Genomic DNA, 24,997 nt, shown 5'->3' on the forward strand with positions numbered 1-24,997 from the left:
TTTGAAAATCCAAATATACCACATCCACTGGTTCTCCCCTATCCACTCTACTAGTTACATCCTCAAAAAATTCTATGAGATTCATCAGACATGATTTTCCTTTCACAAATCCATGCTGACTTTGTCTGATGATTTCACCGCTTTCCAAATGTGCTGTTATCACATCTTTGATAACTGACTCCAGCAGTTTCCCCACCACCGACGTTAGGCTAACCGGTCTATAATTCCCCGGTTTCTCTCTCCCTCCTTTTTTAAAAAGTGGGGTTATATTAGCCAGCCTCCAATCCTCAGGAACTAGTCCAGAATCTAACGAGTTTTGAAAAATTATCACTAATGCATCCACTATTTCTTGGGCTACTTCCTTAAGCACTCTGGGATGCAGACCATCTGGCCCTGATGAAAGGCATTGATCGTGTGGATAGTCAGAGGCTTTTTCCCAGGGCTGAAATAGCTGCCACAAGAGGGCACAGGTTTAAGGTGCTTGGGAGTAGGTACAGAGGAGATGTCAGGGGTAGTTTTTTGACTCAGAGAGTGGTGAGTGCGTGGAATGGGCTGCTGGCAATGGTGGTGGAGGTGGATACAATGGGGTCTTTTAAGAAACTTTTGGATAGGTACATGGAGTTTAGAAAAATAGAGAGCTATGGGTAACCCTAGTAATTTCTAAGGTAGGGACATGTTTGGCACAACTTTGTGGGCAGAAGGGCCTGTATTGTGCTGTAGGTTTTCTATGTTTGTATGAATGACTATAATGCTTCAATCCCAGATGAACTCAACATCTTTGATACACATTTTGAAAGGGAGAATGCAACTAAACATGTGTGAATCCATATAGCACCTGGTGACCCTGTGGTCTCTTTCTCATAGGCCGATGTCAGAACATCTTTCATGAGCATGATCCCTCCAGGGTGTCAGGCACTGATGGTGTTCCTGGTAGGACAAAGAAAACCCCTGCCAACCAACTGGCAAGTGTGTTGAAGGACTTATTACAACTCTGATTGCTACAGTTGAAGTTTCCCAACTATTTCAAAAGTGCAACAATCATACCAGTGCCCAAGAAGAGCAGGGTGAGCTGCTTCAATATCTATCGCTCAGTTGCACTCACATCTACTGTGATGAAGAGTTTTGTAAGGTTGATCATGGCTAGGATGATCTCCTGCCTAAGCAAGGACCTAGACCCACTGCAATTTGCCTATGGCCACAATAAATCTACATGGATGCAATTTCACTGGCTCTCCACTCAGCCTCAGATCACCTGGATAGTAACAATACCTACATCAGGCTGATATTTATTGATTACAGCTCAGCATTCAACACAATCACACCCTCAGTTCTAATCAACAAGCTTCAAAGCCTGAGCCTCTGCAACTGGATCCTTGAATTCCTCACTGGGAGACCACATTTTGTTAATTTCTATTTCTCAGCAAATGAAACAGCTAATAGAAAGCCCCTTAATTTAAAATCAGCTAAATGTCAAGTAAATTTGCCTTGCAACAGTGCCAGACAATGACAGTCTGCAACAGGAAAGTATTTAAGAATACACTGTTCACATTCAACAGCATTGCCATCCTGGAGTTCTCCCACCCCATCACCACCCCAATCAACTTCCTGGATAGAAGTTCCATGGGTCAAAGAAATTCACCAGCTACGATGCCAACTTAGATGTTGAGTATACTGTGATGAGAAACCAACCTCCAGAGAGTAAAAAATAACTTTTCAAATAAGCTTCAATTTACAATTTAGCAATATTCTGGAATACTTTCCTGAATGAGGGCAGTTCCAAAGACATTCAAGAAGCACTTCCTCTGCCATCCTAAACATTCATTCCCTCTAGTACTGTGTGTTGTGTACAATCTGCAATGTGCACTGTAGTAACTCATCTTGGTTACTTCAGCAGCACCTGTGATGCCTACCCAGGGCTTTTACCATCATGAATAATAAAGGCATTGGGACAACCTCTTGACTTCCACTTCATCACTGCTGAATCTAAACCCGGAGTCCACCCCCCACCAACCCTTCTCAGTACAACAATATCCTCTGAGCACCTTTGCTTGAAGGATGGTAGAAATACAAGAAGATGGCTCATCACTGCCTTCTCGCGAACAATTAGAAATGGACAATAAATACCGACCTTGCGAGTAATGCAGGAAAACAAATAGGAAAAAAACCCAACAAAATATAATCTAACAGATCATTTATTATTTCTAATAATCTTCCGAACAAATCACTGAATTAATTGATATAGTGAGTTACTTCACTGATTATGTGGAAGAAGTCAATGTGACTTTTCTGATGTGTGGAATCTATTTCATGTCAGCTACCATATGATCCTTGGCAGAAAATGGCTCTGAATTGGATATCAAGGATACACTGAAACACTCAGAGATGCATTCTGTGCATGTGGAGGTGAGCTTAACTGTTGTATTCACTTTGCACAGAGAGAGAGAGAGAGAGAGAGAGAGAGAGAGAGAGAGAGAAGAGGTCAATGCGCATGTGCAGACAACACATCAAAACACGTGTAGTTATCTGTCCATACGTAGTCCTGGGGAGAGTTATTGCGCTAAAAGAAATAGATACATACATTACACTTCCTTCTCCTTTAAATAATGCAAAGTAAAAATTGTATATGTGACAAACTATTTAATTTCCCTTCAACAAACCATATTCAAATAAACATGCTTTCACAATAATAGTCCATAACTACCTTCACTATACTAAAGTTTCAGACTTTTGGGTGGTGCTCTTGTTTCTTTCAGGATAGTGCCTCTGGACCTGTGGAGCGGCATCAGGTTTGGCCGGTGTCATGTCAAAGAAAATGTTTCTGTTGCATTTCTGTTTGCGTTTCTGTTGCAGGTGTCACATTGCTGTCAGTGACATGACCATCCCTGAGAGGTAAGTCTGGTGGCTGTACTGTGTCCATCTTGTTGGACACAGTCGACTCAGGTGTGTTCTTCAGCTGAGCATCCAGTATCTGGCCCATGTAACATCTCCAACATAAACTGCGTACATCTGTAGTCCAGTTCTTGTAGCTACCCTACCAGGAGTCCACTTGTCTTCTCAGTAATCATGCACTAGGACTTCCTGTGCAATTTTGAAGCTCTTTCCTGATTTACTTGGCAACTGGCTCAACCATTTATCTGCACTTCCCTCTCTAGGTTTGGTTGCAGGAGATCTCAAACACAAAATACTCTGCAGATGCTGGGGTCAAAGCAACACTCACAACACGCTGGAAGAACTCAGCAGGTCGGGCAGCATCCATGGAAATGATCAGTCAACATTTTGGGCCGGAACCCTTCATCAGGACTGCAGAGGGAAGGGGCATCCTCTGCCCCTTCCCTCTTCAGTCCTGATGAAGGGTTCCGGCCCAAAATGTTAACTGATCGTTTCTACGGATGCTGCCCGACCTGCTGAGTTCCTCCAGCGTGTTGTGAGTGTTGTTATGTGAGATCTCACATTCCTGCTCATGAACCCCATTGCAGGTGTTTGATTTGTCATCACATGAACAGAGTTCCAATACACAAAAAGGAAGTTGTCCACCTTGTGCTGTAGAGAAATGTCCTCCTTCTCCATGGCATTATTGGACTTCTTGAAGGTTTGTACAAAGCTTTCAGCTAACCCATTCATTGCTGGGTGGTGAGGAGCTCATTTGAAACGTTTGATCTTTTTTCTTCATGAATAGTCTGAACCCCTCTGACGCGTATTGTGGTCTATTGTTACTCAAATTTTGTTCAGGTAAGCCATTTCTGGAGAAGCTAGTCCTCAGAGTGGAAACAGCCTCTTCAGTGGTGGTTGACTTCGTTGGTATGACCTCTGCTGGATCATAGAATGAAGATTTTCCTTCTTTAGTAGCCAACAGCAAAAGACGTGACAAGTTGAGAGTGTTTCTGTGTGGTTTGGTACCTTTGAACTCTAGGCCTTAAGACTGGGCTTCTAGGAAAAGTGACCAACGTTGTAACTGGACAGAGCGACGGAGGATGAGAGGTGACCTGATAGAGGTGTACAGGATAATGAGAAGCATTGATCGTGTGGTTAGTCAGAGGCTTTTTCCCCAGGCTGAAATGGCTAGCATGAGAGGGCATATTTTTAAGGTGCTTGAAAGTAGGTACAGAGAAGATGTCAGCGGTAAGTTTTTTACGCAGAGAGTGGTGAGTGCATGGAATGGGCTGCCAGCGACAGTGGTGGAGGTGGAAACGATAGGGTCTTTTAAGAGACTCCTCGGTGGATACATGGAGCTTAGAAAAATAGCAGGCTATGGATAAGCCTTGGTGGTTCTAAGGTAAGGACATGTTCAGCACAGCTTTGTGGGCCAAAGGGCCTGTATTGTGCTGCAGGTTTTCCGTGTTTCTATGGATAGCAAACATCACTGGGATTCCCTTCCTAGGATTGAAAATGGAGACAAGGGGCTGGCGGTCTGTCACTTGTGTAAACATTTGTCCATATAAATTTCTTTTACTGACTTTTTCAGTCCCCATACTAGACTACGGGCCTCTCAGTTGATCTGTGCATAGTTGCATTCTGCACTCTTCAGTGATCTTGAAGCAAATGCAATTGGGCATTTCAGATCCAGCTTTCATAGTGTGTGACAAAACGGCACCAATGCTATAAGGGGATGCATTGTTTGAGGTTTTGATGGGTTTGATGGGTAGAGATGGATCATAATGGGTGAGCAGTTCATCTGATGCTATTAGTCTCTTTGTTTCCTTGGATGCTCTTTCACATCTTTCTGACCATTTCCACTTTGTTCCTGTCTGCAACAGTTCATTCAATGAGTGCAGTACTGTCGCAAGATTTGGGAGGAACCTGTGGTAGTAGTCTACAAGGCCCAAGTATGACCTGAGTTGTGACACATTTTCTGCATGGCATGCTTTTAGTATTTCTCTCGTGACTTATGTAAGTCATGCTTGAAAATGACATGTCCACATTAAGAGGTTTTATTCATGAAAATCTCACATTTCTCTCTCCTTGTGTGCAGACCACACTCACTCAGCCTGGTAAGCATATTACCAAGGTTCTGGAGATAATTTCATCATTCTTGCTACTCACAATGATGGCATCAAGGTAGCGTTGTGTTCCTGGGATATCTTGGAACACTTGGTCCTTTGCTCTTTGTCAAATTGCTGGAGCTGATGCGACACCAAAGACGGAACAATTATACTGAATCAGTCCCTTGTGAGTGTTGATTGTGAGGAACTTCCTGCTTGACTGCTTAATCTTCATTTGTAGATCGGCTTATGACAAGTCAATCTTTGAAAAGCTCTCCCCTCCTGCCAAAGATGCAAAAATGTCTTCTATTCGTGGCAGGGGATTCTTCACAGTACACAGCACAGGTTTGATACTAACTTTGAAGTCCCTGCATATGTGAACAGCTTTGGCCTTCCCTGTCTTTATCACTGAGGCAATGGACATGGCCCCATTACTCCACTCAACCTTAAAGAGAATGCCAGACAACTCCAAGCTCTGAAGTTCAGCATCCACTTTAGGACATATTGTGTGAGGCACTGGACATGCTTTATGGTATCCTGGTGTTGCTGCTTCATCTAGTTCAATTCTGGCCTTCATGCCTTTGAGTTTACTAATAGCCTTCTCATTAGCATTAAGCAGCTATGACAGCCTCTGGTTAGTGCTACTGTTTGGGCTGCAGTTGTCTGTTGATGACACATTAAGAGCTTTGATTGTGTGCCAGTCTAGTTGGATATTTCTCAACTATTCACGTCTAAAGAGCGCTGGTCCTCCACTTCTCAACACATAAAGCTCTGACTTCTGTGTTTTGCCTTCGTACATCACATTTACTTTCAGTTTACGTTTAGGAGACACTTTTTCACCTGTGTAGGTCTTTAGCATCACTAAGGTCTGCTCTAATGGTAGCTTAGATAACAGTCTGTTATAGTCAATCTCTGAAATTATAGACAAAGCTGACAGCGTATTCAGCTCCATTTTCAGTTTTACAACAGGCTCATCTGCTGTGATCCATATGATTTTGTGATCTGCTTCAGTAATGCTATGCAGTTGTTGGCATGACAGCTCACCTTTGTCAGACTCTATGTTGTCTAATTCGGTTTCACATTCAGTACATTATGTTGTTGTTTACTATTGTGTTTGGAACTTTTCACTCTGTGTGGCTTTTCTCCTTAGTTGTGTTTTTTGTCTGACTTGAATGCTCTCTCTCTATGTGGCCTTGTCTGTTTACACTGTCTGCAAACTTTTTCTTTGAACCAACAGTCATTTGCTGGTTTGCATCATGAGAGGATTTGCCACATCGATAATACTTCTGGCTTTTTGCACTATTCAGGGACATTTTGAGTGTTTCACATTCTAAACACTTTTTTCTGTAGTTCTCTTGCATACTGCTCTGCTGGCTCTAAAAGTATTGCAATGGTCAATGCCTATTCTAAGGTTAGGACTCCTTCTGACTGCAACCTCCTTTGAGAGCTTTGACTATGCATGCCACATACAAGCCTGTCTCTTAATACATCATAAAGTCTACCTCTAAAGTCACAGTATTGGGAAAGAGTGTGCATTTCTGCAATGGATTCAGAAATGCTTTCATCCTTTGACGTTCATTTTGTGAAATCTAAATCTCTCAGATATTACCAGCAGTTTAAGGTTCAAGTGATGTAAAATTGTAACAAATTCATCGAACGTCTTGCTTGCTGGCTTTTCAGGAGTTACTAAGTTGCGTAAGAGCCTGTATGTTTTAGCACCCATTAAGCTAATAAGCATGGAGACTTCTTTTTCTTCATCAACGTCATTCACATTACAATACAGTTCAACCATCTTGATATATGATTCCTAGTCCTCATTTGCACTATCAACTTCATCAGCTTTCCTGACTAAGGCCATCATCATGTTATTTTCACTTTGACTTTTTTAGTTGTGCATCTCTCACTGTGTGCTATGTAGTTAACTCACACACTCCTTTGTTAGCGACCGTGATGGCCTTCTCCATACAGATTCACTCTTTCCTCTTGCTGCCTCTTTTCCTTTCTCTGAATTCTGTCGTCTTGTAACTGTCCATGCAGTTAGTGATATTTGCTAACTTTCAGGTTTGTACTTGTCGCCAATTGGTGGTGTCTTTACAACTACATATTGATTAAATAAAAGCACGCACATGAAGGTGAGCCTAACTGGTGTATTCACTTTGTAGAGAGAGAAGAGGTCAATGCTCATGCACAGACAACAGATCAATGCACATGTGTAGACGATGGATCAGTGCGCACGCATAGTTGTTTGTCAATAATTAATGCTAATACGTTACACCTTTCCCATTGGAATCATCATTTGCCTTTGCAGTTGTCAAGATGTGAAGCACCTTCAAGTGTCAACCTTGCCATTGTGGTCCAGGAATTGGAAAGCCATTTGTCTGGGACTTTCCCGTTGAACTACATGAGGAGACTGTATGAGGAGATGCTGCACTCCAGACATTAGGTTTTTTGGAACAACCCAAGACTATCACATCAAGGATGCAATCCATACATGGAACTTCATAAATTGTCTGTCAGGTTACCCTATATTGCACAACTGACTCCCCTTCAAAGTTTTAATTACCTGTAAAACATGGTGGAATGTTCTGAAATTGTAGAGGCTGTCATATAAATGCAAGTTTACCATTCCCCTCCTTCTATCATTAATCTTGCACAGATTATAAAATCCTCCAGTGTAATTGACTCAATTGTACAATCTCTACATGATACAATATTCTGCAATTCTGATAAAATGACCACTTTTATCCTAATGGAGGCATGGAACACAGAAAGTGCAGTAAACTCCAATCCTTCAAGGTTACAAGTATCATTAGTGACCTTGTTTGGTTTACTTGATATCTGATTCCTTTTGTCTTTCTTATTTGGAGTATTAAGTGCCCCAATATTGCACTATGGCCGATGTCATCACATATGTAAAAGCTGTGAAGATGTTTGTTTGTTGCTGTTTGCATTTGAGAAAATTTAGGCTTTTTGCAGCTTGTGGAGAGTGCACAGATATTAAACAGTGCAACAATTCATGATCCTAGAAAGAAATTTGATTTGAATGGAACATAAATGCCACAAATGGAGCATGTAATTTGAGTCAGTGATAGTTCCGTAAAGAGGCAGAGCTTGCCAATTGATCCTTAAGTTAAGGCTGTCACATTTTATTGACCTTGAAATTGCATTTTCTTAGCCTTTACAGATCATACAGTTTCGACCATAGGGTCAACCTGGGGATTTTGAAGCGAGGAACATTTGTGTTATCGGGATATAACAATGAAGTAAAATAAACTTATTCTTGAAGCGTGCATCTCTGTTCCTAGCAGAGGGAAGCTACAGTAAGGGAATTCTGCATAACACTTAGGTCACAAGGTCATTGGGCTATTAAAATTGCACACCAGGCCTCACTTCAACAGCAGCCACTTGTGGCCTCTTGCCCCAAGAGTTCAAATTGATCAAACTCTTGCAGCATGAATTTATAGATTAATTGCCTTCCACCAATTAACTTATGAGGTTAATTTGAAAAAAAAATCGCTTGATTGAGTGAGGCTATAGAAATTACCTATATTTTTCCACTAATTGAAGCTACACTTTATTTTTGTTGTTGATGTTGTTGTTCAGTCATTAAGCCGAATCCAACTATTTGTGATCTCATGACTGTAGAGTCCACAGGGTTTTTGTGACAAGATACAGAAGTATCAGATGCTGCGGCTGCCCAGGTTGGGACCTGGCTGGATTTGAACTCAGGACCATCTGCCTTGAAGTCCAGTGCTGATGCCACCAGACCACCAGTCTACATCACTTCATTTAGCTGATTTAAAATTTCATCACTGCTATTCTAACATCGATGCAATTTGCAATAGGCTTCAATCAATCTATGCAAAGTATAATCCCTGATAATAACAGAAAGAATTTTTTAAAAACTTAAAACATAGGCAGATGGGTAATAGGGCCAGCATGCCAATGTAGTGGTTAGCACATTGCCTTGCAGCACCAGTGATCAGTAATCAGGGTTTAGTTCTCACCACTGTTAGTGAGGAGTTTGTACATTCTTACCATGACTGTGTGGGTTTCCTCTGGGTCAGCTGTGGGCACTGGAAGCGTGGCAACACTTGTGGTCTGCGCCTGCCCCTTCAGTAAACGATACATCTCTAGGGTTGGTATAATTTGGGTTCATCCCAACATTAAAGTTGGAATGTTCTGATAAGGGAATGGAAATGATGGTGAATGCAGCACCATGCAAAGTTATCATTCACCAGGAAATCTTACACCGCATAAATCTAAAGGGGAGGTATATTTACAGATATTTCAACTTAACAAACAGAATCGGAATCAGGTTTAATATCTCTGGCATATGTCGTGAGATTTGTTAACTTAGCAGCAGCAGTACAATGCAATACATGATAATATAGAGAAAAATAAATAAGTAAATCAGTAAATCTACAGTAAGTATATATAGATTAATATACTATATATTAAATAGTTAAATTACAAATAGTGCAAAAACAGAAATAACATTAAAAAAAGTGAGGTAGTGTTTATAGGTCCAATGTCCATTTAGGAATCGGATGGCAGAAGGGAAGAAGTTAATAGGGAAAAAAAAGAAAATGGCCCATTACAGTTAAACCCGTATAAATGTGCATATAAACATTGGAGCTCATTTCCGGAGTAGTCGGGTGCTTCGCTTTGATTACTCACATGCTGAACCCATGTACTGTGTGTGAAGGACACCAATCACAGTTTGAACTTCCCTTGATGACCATTTCAAATGTTCTGGCTAACTCAGGAGTATTGGCACTTCCACCTCGGAACCAATTGTCTGCAGAAAAAAAAGTCTTACAACAGGGTCTCTACTTCAAGCGGCATTCTGTGAGCATCTCTTCTTGTGCTTCGCTCCGCACCTCCTGTCAACAAAGACCAAAAACCATACCACTGTCCCCCCGAGAAATATAATCCTGCCCAGTTCTCTTGAATGTTCCATAGCATCCCACCAGACAGAATGTTACAGCACGTTACCAAGACAAATCCAGTTGGCTGACACAACCTTCTTAGGCTGAGCAACAGTCTCCTTCTCTCAGCCGAAGCCAAAACACTAGTCTATGAAGCTAACTAACGGATCACACTGCGTTTGCAGAAAATTGCTAGAAAGCTTAACAGCATTGCAGTAGAAATTACAACAAAACAGGACGTTACATGCTCTTTTTGGGGTAAATCTGCTTTATTTTCAGGAAGATAAGATTAATTTGACAAGTTTCGTTATCGCTGCATTTAAATCTTCCATCTCAGGCTGCTGCTGCCACTGGAAGCCAACTTCCTGTAAACACTAGTGAGTAACCAAACATCACTCCGTCAACTAATTTTTCCTCTCCCAGCAGTGGTGTTAACCACAGGCCACATTTTACACTTCAGTCCTCAACTTGGCTCAAACAAAGCTTTCATGTAGCTGAACCACGGATGTCCCAGAAAAGTAGCTAAATTAGCACTCAACTCCAGCTACAATGTTTAAAATCTTCAAGTGAAAGACATGTTCTGCTGTTGTAATGTAAAATTAATGTAACACAAGGGTAAAAGTTATCTATCACTTCATTCCAAGGTAAGGTGTGGGTCCAGTGAAATGTGCCACAAAGTGATGGAAATGTATTGAGCAACACAGCAATTGCCTGTACAAACACACCAGCGAGATCCATTTTGTGTGTCAGTGTAGTCCTTCCTTCTGCATCTGTGCACTTCAGCATGGAAGTATGAAATGTATTGAAGCAGTGAGCCCACAGGAGGCTTTTCAAGGTCTCTCAGCTGCAAGCTAGTCACCGGTGCATCTAGCATGGCTCCGTTCATTTGGACTGAGTTGCCAATCTACATGGTAAACATACGCGATATTGACCCTGTTGGAAGTGACTTTGCCACATCTGAATTTGCTGCCAAGTTGTCTGTCTAGTTTTATTCTTTCTTTGTTTCCATGTAGCATTAGTAGAGCAACTGAAATGACCAGATTGGTCACATAACAGCCGGGCTGAGTAAAAGTTGGGCAGATTTCAGAATCAGAATCAGAATCAGGTTTATTATCACCAGCAAGTGACGTGAAATTTGTTAACTTAGCAGCAGCAGTTCAATGCAATACATAATCTAGCAGAGAGAAATAATAAATAAATAAAATCAAACATAATAATAATAAATAAACAAGTAAATCAATTATGTATATTGAATAGATTTTAAAAACATGCAAAAACAGAAATACTGTATATTAAAAAAAAGTGAGGTAATGTCCAAAGCTTTAATGTCCATTTAGGAATCGAATGGCAGAGGGGAAAAAGCTTTTCCTGAATCACTGAGTGTGTGCCTTCAGCCTTCTGTACCTCCTACCTGATGGTAGAAGTGAGAAAAGGACATGCCCTGGGTGCTGGAGATCCTTAATCATAGATGCTGCCTTTCTGAGACGCCATTCCCTAAAGACGTCCTGGGTACTTTGCAGGCTAGTGCCCAAGGTGGAGCTGACTAGATTTACAACCTTCTGCAGCTTCTTTCGGTCCTGTGCAGTAGCCCCTCCATACCAGACAGTGATGCAGCCTGTCAGAATGCTCTCCACGGTACAACTATAGCAGTTTTTGAGTGTATTTGTTGACATGCCAAATCTCTTCAAGCTCCTAATAAAGTACAGCCGCTGTCTTGCCTTCTTTATAACTACATTGATATGTTGGGACCAGGTTAGATCCTCAGACATCTTGACACCCAGGAACTTGAAGCTGCTCACTCTCTCCACTTCTGATCCCTCTATGAGGATTGGTACGTATTCCTTCATCTTACCCTTCCTGAAGATCACAATCAGCTCTTTTGTCTTACTGACATTGAGTGCCAGGTTGTTGCTGTGGCACCACTCCACTAGTTGGTATATCTCACTCCTGTACACCCTCTCGTCACCACCTGTGATTCTACCAACAATGGTTGTATCATCAGCAAATTTATAGATGGTATTTGTGCTGTGCCTAGCCACACAGTCATGGGTATAGAGAGACTAGAGCAGTGGGCTAAGCACATACCCCTGAGGTTGATCTTCAGCGAGGTAGATATGTTATCACCAATCCACACAGATTGTGGTCTTCCGGTTAGCAAGTCAAGGATCCAATTGCAGGGGGAGGTACAGAGGCCCAGGTTCTGCAACTTCTCAATCAGGATTGATGGTATTAAATGCTGAGCTATAGTTGATGAACAGCATCCTGACATAGGTACTTGTATTGTCTAGGTGGTCGAAAGCCATGTGGTGAGCCATTGAAATTGCATATGCCATTGACCTATTGTGGCGATAGGCAATTTGCAGTGGGTCCAGGTCCTTGCTGAGGCAGGAGTACAGTCTAGTCATAACCAACCTCTCAAAGCATTTCATCACTGTTGATATGAGTGCTACTTGGGCAATAGTCATTAAGGCAACCCACATTATTATTCTTAGGCACTGGTATAATTGTTGCCTTTTTGAAGCAAATGGGAACTTCTGCCGCAGCAGTGAGAGGTTGAAAATGTCCTTGAATACTCCCGCTGGTTGGTTGGCACAGGTTTTCAGAGCCTTACCAGGTACTCCATCAGGACCTTCTGCCTTGCGAGGGTTCACATTCTTTAAAGATAGCCTAACATTGGCCTCTGAGATGGAGGTCACAGGGTCATCAGGTGCAGCAGGGATCTTCACAGCTGAAGTTGTGTTCTCTCTTTCAAAGCATGCATAGAAGGTGTCAAGTTCACCTGGTAGTGAAGCATCACTGCCATTCATCCTATTGGTTTTCACTTTGTAAGAAGTAATGTCTTGCAGACCCTGCCAGAGTTGCCGTGCATCTGATATCACCTCTAGTCTTGTTCAAAATTGTCTCTTTGCCCTTGAAATAGCCCTTCGCAAATTGTACCTGTTTTTTTGGTACAGGCTTGGATCGCCAAACTTGAATGCCACTGATCTAGCCTTCAGCAGACAATGTACCAGCCACGGCTTTTGGTTTGGGAATGTACAGTAAGTCTTTGTAGGCACACACTCATCCACACAGGTTTTAATGAAGTCGGTACCAACTGCAGCATACTCATCCAGATTCAAAGATGAATCCCTGAATACAGTTCCAGTCCACTGATTCAAAGCAGTCCTGTAGGTGCTCCTGTGTTTCCCTTGTCCATACCTTCTTGGTCCTCACTGCTGTTGCTGCAGTCTTCAGTTTCTACCTATACTCAGGGAGTAGAAGTACAGTTAGGTAATCAGACTTCCTGAAGTGAGGGCGTGGAATAGCACAATAGGCCTTTTTTGATGGCGGTGTAGCAATGGTCCAGTGTGTTGTTTCCCCTGGTTTTGCAAGTAGAAACATAGAAACATAGAAAATAGGTGCAGGAGTAGGCCATTCAGCCCTTCGAGCCTACACCACCATTCAGTATGATCATGGCTGATCATCCAACTCAGAACCCTTCCCTCCATACTCCCTGATCCCTTTAGCCACAAGGGCCATATCTAACTCCCTCTTAAATATAGCCAATGAACTGGCCTCAACTGTTTCCTGTGGCAGAGAATTCCACAGATTTACCACTCTCTGTGTGAAGAAGGTTTTCCTAATCTCGGTCCTAAAAGGCTTCCCCTTTATCCTCAAACTGTGACCCCTCGTTCTGGACTTCCCCAACATCAGGAACAATCTTCCTGCATCTAGCCTGTCCAATTGATGGTAGTTGCTCAGTGATTTTTTCAGACTGGCCTGGTTAAAATCTCCCAAAACAATGGTGAGGGTGTTAGGTTGCACTGTTTCATGCATGTTACTCAGATCATCTAATACCTGATTGACATTGGCCTGAGGTGGAATGTAAACTGCTACCAGAAGGACCCCAGAGAACTCCCATGGTATTTCCTCCTCTAAAGAGTATACATAAATCAGATGTTTTATTTTCAACAATCCAGTAGTCAGCATTACTTAAGGTTAGTGTTTATTTTTTAAGTTTCAATTTATTAATACACAATTCACAAAATTATCATGGGATTTAAATGTGGGTCACTGGCTTGTTAGCCAGGCCATCAGGAGTGCGAATAAGAAAACAAAAATTGCTGGAGAAACTTAGCAGATCAGGTAGGATCTATGGAAAGAGAAAATGTTTCATGTCCATGATCTCTCATCAGACTCTCTACCATTCAACTACTTCCGGATTGTCAGTAACTTAACCCCTGTGTGAGCACAATGACTTCTTCAGCAGAGCCTTAAATCATGAAGTCAGAGGGTGGAAGCTTGCATCATAATGATAAACACAAGAGATTCTGCAAAGAAATACAAGAGATTCAGTCCTGATGAAGGATCTTAGCCTGAAATGTTGGCTATTCATTTGCCTTCATATATGCTGATTGACCTGTTGAGTTCATCCAGCATTTTGTTTATGTTGCATCATCAAAGTTCAAAGTTGAAAGTAAATTTATTATCAAAGTATGTATATGTCACTATATTCATTTTCTTTCAAGAACAAATAAATACAATAGAATCAATGAAAAGATACACAGAAACAAAGACTGATAAAAAAGTGTTTTTGTTAAATTAATTTAATATGAGGAAAGTGATTACCTCTTTAATTGTCTGAGCGTCAGGAATAAGCTCTGAGTGAATTTCATAGAAAGGTATTTGCAGAGAGTGAGGGTTCCAGTCTACTCTGACCTCTAAAAAGAAAGCTGAAGGTGGATTGGGTGTCCAAATTGCAAAAACTCTTGGCAACTGGCAGTTTTATTAATGAAGATCTGGATTTAGCAGGTGATGAAGAGACAACAGGGAGCAAAATGGATCTTTCCATTCAACAGATGAAGAAATCAGGTGATTTTGGGATAACTACTAATGCTCATCATCTGGAGACCAGATGGAACACTTGCTTGAATGTTCACGATGTGATTAGATTATAGAGAGGAAAGCAGAAACTCTGCACTAGCAACTAATGGAATCAACATTCGTTGCAGCCTCATTATTGAATATGGTTAATTCGTTATGGTCAAAATGGTTGCCATAAGGGATGGTGTACGAATGTGGACTGCTAATTGACAGCCCCACCTACTGGTAGAAATAATGGGAAAATCATGGTCGATTGTGATTTCCCAAGAGGCATTTCCACTGAGACTCTCCTCTAGGAAAGTCCATTCAAAAATTTGCTCCTTGTTTTGTAGGTTCACCTGAATGGAAAATGCCAGTAAGGCTGGAGATCTGGGCTCCTTCTACATACAGATCATTGCACTAGCACGAAAATATAGCAAGGCTGAAAAAGAAATAAGGATGAACATGGATCTTATTTCTTATAAAAAATGCAGTAGAATGAGTTTTCAATTCACAGATTAATCTCATTTCTCTTTTGTGCTACTTGAGTTTATTTTCCCCTAAACCACAGCTTAAACTCATACCTAACCATAGGGAATTATTTCTATTAAACAAACCCTCAGTATCAAGAGCAGTTTGTCTAAGTGATTTAAGATAATTGACTGGAATTTTGTTACCTGTACTCTTGAAAATCACAGCAAAGTTTATACTGATTTTATTACCAATTTTGCTGTCCAAATTATCCTCCCACAACCACGGCATTTCACCAAAGATCTTTCCTTATCCACATCCTGTTTTTCATCCACAAGCTGTCATTACAGAATTATTCCATCTCTGTGTATTTGCTAATTCTACACAGCTCTACCACACTGATTAACTACACAGTCTTCAAATCTATCTCACTTTTTCCCAAGGTCTTAGTAGGAGATGTTTCTTGTTGCTCTCAGTTCTAACATGTGATTCACTGGTTCACCATCCTCTAATATACTGTTTAATCAAAAATTATTTTGTGCACGTTTCTACTCTGATGGAAAATGAACTGAAAACCTTGAGCTTTTCATTTCTCAATAACAACATATAAATGTGATGCAAACAACAACAGGAATTCTGCAGGTGCTGGAAATTCAAGCAACACACATCAAAGTTGCTGGTGAACGCAGCAGGCTAGGCAGCATCTCTAGGAAGAGGTACGGTCGATGTTTCACGCCAAGACCCTTCCTGACGAAGGGTCTCGGCCTGAAATGTTGACTGTACCTCTTCCTAGAGATGCTGCCTGGCCTGCTGCATTCACCAGCAACTTTGATGTGTGTTATATAAATGTGATGGATATTTATTTCGGAGCCTAGTTGAAAACTTTCTCATAAGACCATAGGCATAGGAGCAGAATTAGGCCATTCAGCCCATCAAGTCTACTCCATTCCATCATGGCTGATCCTGGATCCCATGCAATCCCATATACCTGCCTTCTTGCTATAATTCTTCAATGCCCTGACCTATCAGGAAATGATCAACTTCTGCTTGAAATATACACGCGGGCTTAGCCTCCACCACAGACTGTGGCAGAGCGTTCCACTCTGGCTAAAAAAATTCCTCCTCATTCTAAAGAGTCACCCCTCAATTTTGAGGCTGTGCCCTCTTGTTCAGAGTACCACGGTCATAGGAAACATCCTCTCCATATCCACCCTATCTAGTCCTTTCAACACTCGGTATGTTTCACTGAGATTCCCCCCCCAGATTCTTCTAAATTCCAGTGAGTACAGGCCCAAAGCTGCCAAACACTCCTCATATGTTAACCCCTTTATCTCTGGTGTCATCATTGTGAACCTCCTCTGGATTCTCTCCAATGACAGTACACCCTTTCTGATGGGGCCCAAAACTGTTGACAATACTCCAAGTGTGGCCTGACTAGTGTCTTATAAAACATCAACATTATCTCTTTGCTTTTATATTCTATTCCCCTTGAAATAAATGCTAACATTGCATTTGCCACCTTTCCCACAGATTTGACGTGTAAATTAACCTTCTGAGAGTCTTGCATGAGGACTCCTAAGTCCTTCTGCACCTCTGCTATTTGAACCCTCTCCACATTTGGATAATAGTCTGCACTATTGTTCTTTTTACCAAAATGCATTATCATACATTTCCCAACACTGTTTTCCATCTACCACTTTTTTGCCCATTCTTCCAATTTGTCTAAATCACATTGCTGCAGTCACATTGCTTCCTCAGCACTACCTACCTGTCCACCTATCTTCGTATCATCCGCAAACTTTTCCACAAAGCTATCAATTCCGTATCTAAATCATCGACAATGTGAAAAGTAGGGGTCCCAGAGGAACGCCACTAGTCACTGTCAGTCAACTAGAAAAGGCCCCTTTTATTCCCACTCATGGCCTCCTGCCTGTCAGCTGTTCCACTATACATGCCAGTATCTTTCCTGTAATGGCATGGGATTTTATCTTCTTAAGCAGCCTTTATCTTGTGGCACCTTATCAAACACCTTATGAAAATCCAAGTAAATGACATTCACTGCCTCTCCTTTGCCCACCCTGCTTGTTACTTCCTAAAAGAATTCTAACAGATTTGTCAGGGAAGATTTCCCTTTACAGAAACCATGCTGACTTTGACTCATTTTATCATTAGTCTCCAAGTACCTCGAAACCTCATCCTTATTAATAGACTCCAACACTTTCCCAACCACTGATATTAGACTAACTGCCCTATAATTTCCATTCTTTTGCTTTCCTCCCTTCTTAAAGAGCGGAGTGACGTTTGCAATCTTCCAGTCCTCTGGGACCATACCAGAATCAAGTGATTCTTGAAAGATCATGACCAATGCATCTGTTATCTCTTCAGCCACTCTCTCAGGACTCTGGTGAAGATTGATGCAAAGTACCCACTAAGTTAATCTGCCAATTCCTTGTCCCCCATTACTACCTCACCAGCATCATTTTCCAGTGATCCAATATCAACTCTCATTATATCAACTCTCTTTATATAACCGAAAAAAACTCTTGGTATCCTGCTTTATATTATTGACTAGTCTTCCTTCATATTTCATCTGTTCCCTTCTTATATAGTAGGTTTTACAGTAGCCTTTTGCTGGATTTTAAATGCTTCCCTATCATCCAACTTCCCACTTACTTTTACTACCTTATATGCCCTTTCCTTGACTTTTATGCAGTCATTAGCTTCCTTTGTCAGCCACGGTTGCCTAAGCTCACTTAGCATTGAAATGCTAAACTCATTTTCTAAACACTGCAGCTGCCACTTGTAAGATCAAACGGATATAAGTAAAATTACAAATAATATTCTTTGTTTAGTCTCTGGTTATTAATGGAAGTCAGTCTTGAGTTCTTAAAATGTAAATGGCAAGTAGTAATCAGCTTGGAGATAAAACAAAGTACTGCCTTTATAACAGCTGGTACCAAGATATTTTTATAGAGCTTTTCTGTATATATAAAGTCACACAGTGTATAAATGTAGAGAGCAATTCAGGCTTAATAAGAATTGGGTAAAGAACATCAAGAAGATTGCTTAGCTATCACTTACCACACACAAAGGCATGTTGACTATCCCTAATCAATCTCAATCTGTCCAAATACTCATATGTCCAGTCCCTTAGAATACCTTCCTTTAATTTACCCACCACTGATGTCATGCTCGGCCTATACTTTCCTAGCTTGTTCTTGTTAACATTAGCTTTCCGCCAATCCTCTGGCACCTCACCCATGGCTAACCTTTAAATATCTCTGCTCAGGCCCATGCAATTTCTGCTCTTGCCTTCCACATGGACCAAGGGAACATTTTATCATGCCCTGGAAATTTATTCACCCTAATTCGCTCAAAACAGCAAACACCTCATTTCCTGTAATAGGTATATGGTCCACAGCCTCACTGCTGCCTTGTCTCACTTCTGTAGAATCTGTCACCATCTTCCTGAGTCAATATAGATGCAAAAAATCCATTTATGATCTCTTTTTTAGCTCCATGCATAGATGACCACTCTGATCCTCTGGAGAACCAATTATGTCCATTGCTATCCATTTGCTCTTAATATATCTGTAGAAGTCCTTAGGATTCTCTTTCACCTTGTCTGCTCGAGCAACCTCATGCCTTTTTTTTAAGCTCTGCTGATTTCCTTCTTAAACGTAATTCTCCGCTTGGTATGGTCATGAGTCCAAGGTTCTTTATAAATGGCTGGGTCATTTTATCAAGGAGGCTCTGTGCACATCTTTCCCTATGTCCATCTGGTAACCTCTTCCCATACAGAGCTCAGAATAAGAGTGTAGTTTTCAGGAGTCTCGTGTCAGGCATATGCCTGATGTTGCCTGCGCAAATTAGCAACTGCGTCTAACTAAGGCTTCAATGACCCATGAATTGTTAGTGAAGGCTGATCAGATAATGATGCCCAAACACAAGTTTTATGCAGTATTAAGGTACAAACCCATTGTGTCTCATAATTAGATGGAATCAAATTTTTAGGTTAAAGTATGACAATGTTTTTTGACCTCATACGAAAATAATTCCAAGCTTGGCTGCAGCAAAATAACCAAATGACGTTATTGAACTGTAATACTTCAGCAGTTAATACCCTTATATTTCCTAGAATAATCTTTGAAAGATATATCTTCTTAGTAACAGTTTCTTCTGCCCTTATCCTCAGGGGCTTTAATAGTTGGAAATTATTCTGTACCCTTTGAGAAATTTTCTTTTAATTTAGGCAGATTTGGAAATGCTGTTTGAACAACATTGTTATTCTAATGAATCACAAATTCCCAGCTCTGTCCACTTTGATATAATCTAGTATTGCATGGTTTGTTTTGATGGGTCACAGATGTCTTGTAATTGCTCATGTACAAAAGCGTTATGTTTAATTTTCCAGATGTGTTAGTACTTATCATTGTATTCCAAATACCATGTTTGATTATTGAAAAATATATAAATTGGTTATAGAATCAGAAAATCATACAGAACTCAATTGGGCCCTTCAGCTTATTAAATCCACAACAACCACCAAGCTTCCATTTCCATCAATTCTATACGAATCCCATTTTCTTTCTCTCACATTCCCATCCTTCTCTCCTGACAAACCCACACACACCTCTGGCTTCGGCAGTCTGAAGTACCAACCTGCTACAAGCACGCTTCAATTGTATCGGTGCCTAAGAAGAGCGTGGTAACCTGCCTTAATGACTATCATCCAGTAGCATTTATATCCAGTGTGATGGAGTGCTTTGAGATGTTGGTGATGAAACATATCATCTCCTGCCTGAAGAGCCATTTGGATTTGTCTATTGGTAGAACAGGCCTCAACAGATGAACTTTCCTTGGCTCTTCACTCAAACCTGAAACATCTTTACAACAAGATGCATACATCTAGATGCTCTTTATTGATGACAGTTTGTCATTTAAAGCCATCATCCCCTCAAAACTATTCAATAAGCTTCCAGATGGTGGCCTCAATACCTCCTTATGTGATTGGATCCTCACTTTCCTCACTTGCAGACTCCAGTCAGTTTTATTGGCAAAAACACCTCCCCCACGATCTCCATCAGCAGAGGCCGTGTGTTTAGCCCCCTACTCTATTTGCTTTATGCTTATGAGCGCGAGGCTAAGCACACTCCAATGCCATACTCAAGTTTGCTGACAAAACCATTGTTGATAGCTGAATCAAAGCTGGTGACAAATCGGTATGTAGGATGGAGATTAAAAATCTGGCGGAGTGGTGCTACAACAACAACCTCTCACTCAATGTCAGCAAGACCAAGGACCTGATTATAGACTTCAGGAAGACGAAGCTGGAGGCCCATGAACCAGTCCTCATTGGAGGATCAGAGGTGGAGAAGATCAGCAACTTTAAATTCCTTGATGTATTCAGTACAGAGGACATGTCCTGGGCCCCGTAGATTAAATGTAATTATGAAGAAAGCACACAGCACCTCTAATTCTTTAGAAGTTTGTGAAGATTTAGCATAACATTTGACAAATTTCTTTAGATATGTGGTGGAGAGCATGTTGGAGAGCATGCATCACAGTCTGGTATGGAGATACCAATGTCCTTTGACAGAAACTCCTAGAGAAAGTAATGGAATCATTCTTCCCCACCACTGAGCACATCTACATGAAGCACTGGCACAGGAAAGTAGCATCCATCATCAGGCACCCCATGCTCAGGCCATGCTCCCTTCTCATTGCTGCCATCGGGAAGGAGGTGCAAGAGTCTCAGAAACCACACCACCAGGCTCAGCATATTACCCCTAACCATGAGGCTAGTTGTTTGTCAATCCTGTTGCATGCAGTCTTTCATTGACTGGGTTATGTTTCTTAGATTTACTATGTATGCTCACAAGAAAATGAATCTCAGGTTTGTATATGGTGATATATATGTACTTTGATAATAAATTTACTATGAACTTTGAACTTTGAACACACCCTTGTCACATCCACGGATTTGGCAGTGCAGTAGAGATGGCAACTGCGCTTGTGAATATGCACGTCAGTTAATTATTATTTCATTGTGATAGTATTTAACTCCATACTTGTTGTCGTAGTGCTTGTTGAGACTTGGACACAGCACAGCAATGCTTCGCTATCTGTTTGCATTTGGCCTTGCCTGAGAAATAGGACTGTCGAGTCAACTGACTCTGAAGACTAGTGGTATTCATTTTATATTTTAGTTGTTCTTTTCAACCTCAGTGTAAGCTTTGTTTTTCCATTTGAGTGTTTTAGTTAGCGGCCCTGTTTGGCCTAGCATTTATTGCTTACTTCCCCTTTTAACACTGTTCGCATTAACGTCTGTGAACTATCGACCCGCTTCAGCGTCTCTCACTCCGCACTGGGGCCATATCAGAACCTGGTAACAGCAAGTTTCAACCACACAAAGACTAACTGAGCAGAAAAAGAGCAGCTGACCTTGGCCATGAGATTCATTGGTCAGGTAGGAGACAAGCTACAGACAATAGAATCTCTTCTCTGTGAAGTTATAGAGGCAATGAAGCAGATAATCTCGTGCTGACAAGCCATAAGTCCATAAGACAAAGGAGCAGAAGTCGGCCATTCGGCCCAACGAGTCTGCTCCGCCATTTTATCATGAGCTGATCCATTCTCCCATTTAGTCCCACTACCCCAACCTTCGCACCATAACCTTTGATGCCCTAGCTACTCAGATATCTGTCAATCTCTGCCTTAAATACACCTAATGACTTGGCCTCCACTGCGGCCCGTGGCAACAAATTCCATAGATTCACCACCCTCTGACTAAAAAAATTTCTTTGCATCTCTGTTCTGAATGGGCGCCCTTCAATCCTTAAGTTATGCCCTCTCGTACTAGACTCTCCCATCACGGAGATCAATTTTGCCACATCCACTCTGTCCATGCCTTTCAACATTCGAAATGTTTCTATGAGGTCTCCCTTCATTCTTCTAAACTCCAAGGATTACAGTCCAAGAGCAGACAAACATTCCTCATATGTTAACCCTCTCATTCCTGGAATCATTCTAGTGAATCTTCTCTGTACCCTCTCCAACATCAGCACATCTTTTTTTTAAATAAGGAGACCAAAATTGCCCACAGTACTCCAAGTGAGATCTCACCAGTGCCTTCTAGAGCCTCATCATTACATCCCTGCTCCTATATTCTATTCCTCTAGGAATGAATGCCAACATTGCATTCAACAAGCCCTGTCTCACTTGGAGGAACAGGTATCATCCCGAGCCACAACTGTTCAACAGCTCACCACAGACAATCGGACTCGGGTGTCTGTGATGTCCGCACTCATGGCTGCCTTCCACAAACTTACTGTGAACAGTCAGCATCAGCTGACATCCATTAACATTCTCGCCAACACAATTCAGCAGCCTCAGGCTGCCTCAGTCTCACTCCCAGCATCTCGCAGGTCCTCCTTTTCTGCTGCCCCAACAATCTCTGTTACTAATGCTCCTGCTCCCCCGCCTGGACCAGAGCTGACTCCCGCATTCAGACCCCCTCAGACACCCGCGCCTGCACAGGAACTGAGTATTCCACCTCCAGGCAGATACTCTGGTGATCCCAATGGCTGCAGGAATTTTATTACCCAGTGCGAGCTGACATTCCAATCCCAGCCTGGTCATTTTGGTGATGATACGCGAAAACTGGCATACATGGTCAATCTTCTTGATGAACCTCCACTCAGCCTGCTCAACGCTTTACGGGAGCAAGGATACCCTGCAGCCCAGTCATTCCGACATTTCGTGGTGGAGTTAAGGAGGGTTTTTGATCTTCCAGTATGGGGTCAGGAGGTTGCCCACCAACTCTTGGACCTGCACTATGGCAGAGAAACGGTGAGAGCCTATGCGGTCGAATTCCATACCCTTGCAGCAGAGACACTGAAGCGGGTCCGTAGTTCACAGACTTTAATGCGAACAGTGTTAAAAGGGGAAATAGAGCCGTCTCTATTTCCTGAGGAGACTGAGGTCCTTTAACATCTGTTGGACGAGTCTGCGGTGGCCAGTGCGATCATGTTTGCTGTTGTGTGCTGGGGCAGCAGGCTGAGGGTAGCAGACACCAACAGAATCAACAAACTCATTCGTAAGGCCAATGATGTTGTGGGGATGGAACTGGACTCTCTCACGGTGGTGTCTGAAAAGAGGATGCTGTCCAAGTTGCATGCCATCTTGGACAATGTCTCCCATCCACTACATAATGTACTGGTTGGGCACAGGAGTACATTCAGCCAGAGACTCATTCCACCGAGATGCAACACAGAGCGCCATAGGAAGTCATTCCTGCCTGTGGCCATCAAACTTTACAACTCCTCCCTTGGAGGGTCAGACACCCTGAGCCAATAGGCTGGTCCTGGACTTGTTTCCATCTGGCATAATTTACATATTATTATTTAATTATTTATGGTTTTATATTGCTATATTTATACTCTATTCTTGGTTGGTGCAACTGTAACGAAACCCAATTTCCCTCAGGATCAATAAAGTATGTCTATCTATCTATCTATGAAAACAATAAACGCTAGGCCAAACAGGGCCGCTAACTAAAACCCTCAAAATGGAAAAATGAAGCCTACACTGCAGCTGAAAAGAACAACTAAACATAGAATGGATACCGCTAGTCTTCAGACTATGACTCGACAGTCCAATTTCTCAGGCAAGGCCGAATGCAAACTGGCGGCGAAGTGTTGCTGTGCTGTGTCCAAGTCTCAACAAGCACTGCAACGACAAGTATGGAGTTAAATACTAACACAATGAAATAATAATTAGCTGACACGTGCATATTCACAAGTGCAATCGCCGTATCTACTGCGCTGTTGAATCCGTGGATGTGACAACCCTAAGATCATATCAATCAACTACACACAAGCAATGATTTATAGCTGCCAGTTAACCTACCATCCCAAACAGTTTTGTAATGTGGGAGGAAACCAGAACATCCAGAGAAAACACATACAGTCAGAGGGAAAATGGGCAAAACTCCACACAGACAACACTGGACCAGTCAATGCAGCTGCAAGGCAACAGCTCTGCTCCCTATGCCACTGTGTCACCCTTGATTACATTGATTACAAATCACCCATAAAGTTACAGGTTATGAATGCTGTCACAGTTCTACGACCTGTCTCAGTACATTTTGGAACAACAAAATCAATACATACAATTAATTTGTTTAATATCAATAAAGTCATAAGCAGAATCATACAGTCATTACAACATAATAAGAAACCATTCTGTACATTGGCTCTGTACTAGCTTATAGTAGTCTCATCCATTCTTACCCCACATTTTTCCCCCAGTACTGATCCAAATCCCCTTCAAGAACAGTTTAATTTTGCTTCCACTTAAGATTCAAGATTATTTACTATCATTTGTCAGTACACAAGTGTAAAGGAGAAAGAAATGATTGTTACCCCATATCATAAGATTAGATAATCCATAAGCTGATTGTATGTACATAAAATGACACCAAGTACAGGAATAGCTGTATATAAGGCAACTCTGACAGGATCCTCCATGAGATTGCTGGCCTGTTTTTCAACACCTTCCTGTATAAATGTTCTTAATGATGAGTAGGCTGGTGCCGGTCATGCGTTGCACAGTTTTAGCAACAGGTGCAGAGCCCTCCTATCGCCACAGTGCAGTTTCTATACCACACAGTGATGCAGCACATTGGGATGTTCTCAAATGCACATCTATAAAAGCTCATGAGTATTAAACCCAGCTCCCTTCAGCTTCCTCAGAAAGTAGAGGCACTGGTGA

This window comes from Mobula hypostoma, chromosome 3 (genome assembly GCF_963921235.1).
Source record: "Mobula hypostoma chromosome 3, sMobHyp1.1, whole genome shotgun sequence".
Lineage (NCBI taxonomy): Eukaryota > Metazoa > Chordata > Chondrichthyes > Myliobatiformes > Myliobatidae > Mobula > Mobula hypostoma.